A 3908-nucleotide genomic window follows, 5' to 3' on the forward strand; every position below is an offset into this window, starting at 1 on the left:
GGGAACAGACAAGTTGCTGTCTTTTTGTTCTTCAGTCTAGTTGTGGAGGACGTCGCTTCACTGGCCCATGTTGGTATTATCATTGCACTCTTCCCAGGTGAGGCAGTTGCTCGCTGGCCATTGGACGGCCGCTCATGGCGGCTCATGGCAGCTCACGAAAGCTAACGCCAGCTGCCAGCCAGCCCCATTGCAGCCTACCGTCGCCATCGACTCGGCAGCCCGGCTCCAGGTCGAGCTGTTGTTCACCATCTTAGCTGTAGAGGGCGCAGCATCACTGGCCCTCATGTGGGATCTGAACCAGAGCCCTGATGCTCAGAGCTGGCATCCCAAGCCAACTTCTAACCAACACGCCACTCGGCCGGCCCAGAAGTCAGACATTTAAAGTTGGTCTTAGCAGGTGAGAAAATTATTAATTTTCTTAAATATGCTCAGAAATAGGCATGTTACTGAGGCTCTGCCAAGAAGACTTGTCCTTGGGAGACTTGGGTTCAGAATGAGGCATGGGAGGCAATGGCTCTCAATGGCTCTCTAGCTGGTGCAGGAAGGCAGTGGCTGCCAGGGGGAGCACCTGGCACAGAAGTGGGGTCAATGGCAGTGGCAGTGACAGTGAAGTTCCTGGCCTGTAGTGCACGGTGGCCACAGCAGCTTGGTTTTTCTCATCAGGCCAGTTCTTTGGCGTGGTTTTAGGCATTTTTCCTGGGAATAACCTTGAGCCACTTTCTCCAGCCCTCCCAAAAGTTCCAGTGTCCTTTCATAAATCCCTTTTCTGCTTAATCCAGCTAGAGTCGGGACTGCTGTTTTGTAATTAAGAACTGTGACTGAAAGATGAGATCAGATGGAATCTCATGGCTTTGGGATAAACAGGAGCTATACACTAGGTTGTAGTGCACATGGACCCTGGTTCCGCTCTCAACTGTGCCACTTTGTAGGGGGATGACTGTGGGCAAATGACCAAACCTCACTGACCTACAGATTTCTCGGGTGTAAATAGGAGTAACGATCGGTGATTGTGAGGATTCAATGAGATCTGTGTAAAGAATCCAGCATGGTTACTGACACACAATGAGCACTCCATTCTAAGTATTAACTTATGTGTGCTGTTGTGCTAATATAATAATAAACAGAAGTTCTTGTGATTTTTAAGATTTGTTGAAAAAGTTCCATAGTTCTTCTCTTGGGGGAGTGTTGATTTCAAAGCTGATCTTGTCAGTTTACATGAAAATGTAGAAGGAACCAGTCAAGAACGACCACATATTGTACGGCTCCATTTATATGAAAAGTCCAGGACAGGGAACCTTGAGATAGGAAGTAGTTTAGTGGGTGCCTAGGGCTGGAGACTTTGGGAGGAAATGAGGAGTGACTAATGGTTCCAGGTTGTCTTTTGGGGGTGATACAAATTTCCTAGAATTGACTGTGGTCATGGTTGCACAACTCTGACTATACTAAGAACCACTGAAGCATGCATTTTATTTTTAAGATTTTTATTAGAAATATAGCTAACATACAATATTATATTAGTTTCAGGGGTACACGATAGTTATTCAACATGTATATACTTAAAGAAGTGATCACCATAAGCCCAGCAACCATTTGACACAATACTATGCTCTTATAATATTATTGACTATATTCCATGCTATATATTACATCCCCACAACTTATTTTATACCTGGAACTTTGGACCTCTTATTCCCCACCCCACCCCCTTTTTAAATGTATAAATTATAGCTGACATTCAATATTTTATATTAATTTCAGGTGTACAGCATAGTAGTTAGACATTTATATAATTTAAGAAGTGATCCCCCTGACCAGTCTCGTACCCATCTGGTACTGTACAGTTATTACCATATTATTTACTATACTTTACATCCCCATGACTATTTTGTAACTGCCAATTTGTACTTTTAATCCCTTCACCTTTCCCACCCTGCCCCCCAAACCCGTCCCATCTATCACTCCAAGAAATCCGGTACCCATCTGACACCATACATAGTTATTACAATATTATTGACTATATCCCTTATGCTATACCCTACACCCACATGACTACTTTGTAACAACCAATTTGTACTTCTTAACCCCTTCCCCTTTTTTCACCCACACCTCCAATCTCCCTCCCATCTGGCAACCATCAAAATATTTTCTGTATCTATCTATGAGTTCATTTCTGTTTTGTTTAGTTTTGTTCTTAGATTCCACATATGAGTGAAATCACATTGTCTCTCTGTCTGACACTCCACTCAGCACCTGTCTCTCTGTCTGACACTCCACTCAGCACAGCACCCTCCAGGTCCATCCATGCCACTGCAGATGGCAAGAACCCATTCCCTTCCATGGCCAAGCAATAATTCCATTGTATATATGTACCACCTCCTCTTTATCCATTCATTCATCGACAGACACCCAGGCTGCCTCCACATCTTGGCCATTGTAAACAATGCTGCAATGAACATAAATGGATGCACACATCCTCTTGGAAGTATAGTTTTGGGTTTCTTCAGATAAATACCCTGAAGTGGGATCACTGGGTCTTCCATTGTCTTTTCTTATATCCTTTGTTTTAAAATCTATTTTTTTGATATAAGTATTTCTCCCCCAGCTTTTTTTTTCATTTCCATTTTCATGAAGTATCTTTTTCCATCCCTTTACTTCAGTGTGTGTGTGTGTGTGTCTTTCAATCTGAAGTGATTCTTATAGGCAGCATATGTAAGGGTCTTGTTTTCTTATCCATTTAGCCCTCTTATGTCTTTTGATTGGGGCATTTAATCCATTTACATTGAAAGTAATTGTTGATAGCTATGTAGCTATTGCCATTTTATTATTCATAATTTTGATCTTTATTTTTCATCTTAAAGAAGTCTCTCTAACATTCCTTGTAATACTGGCTTGGTGGTGATGAACTCCTTTAGCTTTTTCTTGTTTGGGAAGCTCCTTATCTGTCCTTCAACTTTAAATGATAGCTTTGCTGGGTAGAGTACTCTTGGTTTTCATCACGTTGGATATTTTGCGCCAGTCCCTTCTGACCTGCAAAGTTTCTGTTGAGAAATCAGCTGACAATCTTATGGAGGCTCCCATATAAGTTACTAGTTGCCTTTCTCCTGCTGCTTTTAAGATTTTCTCTTTGTCTTTAATCTTTGCCATTTTAATTATAATGTGTCTTGGTGTGGGCCTGTTTGGGTTCATCCTGTGTGGGACTCTCTGTGCTTTCTGGACTTTTATGTCTATTTCCTTTACCAGGTTAGGAAAATTTTCAGTCATTATTTCTTCAAATAGATTCTCAATCCCTTGCTTTCTGTCTTTTCCTTGTGGTACCCCTATGATGTGAATGTTATTATGATTGATGTTGTCCCAGAGGTCTCTTAAACTAGCCTCATTTTTTTGGATTCTTGTTTTCTTTTTGTTGTTTTGATGGGGTGTTTTCTGCTACCTTGTCTTCCAAATCACTGATTTGATCCTCAGCTTCATCTAGTCTGCTGGTGATTTCTTCTAGTGTATTCTTCATTTCAGTAACTGTATTCTTCACTTTTGACTGGTTCTTTTTTATGGTTTCTATGTCCTTTTTTATGCTTGCTATCTCTTTGTTGAAGTTCTCACTGAGTTCCTTGAGCATCCTTATAACCATTGTTTTGAACTCTGTCTCTAGTAGTTTGCTTGCCTCCATTTCGTTTAGTTCTTTTTCTGGATTTTTCTGCTCTTCTTTCATTAGGGATATATTTCTTTGTTTCCTCATTTTGGCTGCCTCTCTGTGTTTGTTTCTATGTATTAGGTAGATGTGCTATGTCTCCCAGTCTTGACCGGGTGGCCTTATGTAGTAGGTGTCCTGGAGCACCCAGTGGCACAGTCTCCCTTGTCACCTGAGCTGGGTGCTCCAGGAGTGTCCCTTTTGTGGGTTGTGTGTGCTCTCC

The sequence above is a fragment of the Hipposideros armiger genome, unplaced genomic scaffold (genome assembly GCF_001890085.2).
Source record: "Hipposideros armiger isolate ML-2016 unplaced genomic scaffold, ASM189008v1 scaffold_695, whole genome shotgun sequence".
Taxonomy (NCBI): domain Eukaryota; kingdom Metazoa; phylum Chordata; class Mammalia; order Chiroptera; family Hipposideridae; genus Hipposideros; species Hipposideros armiger.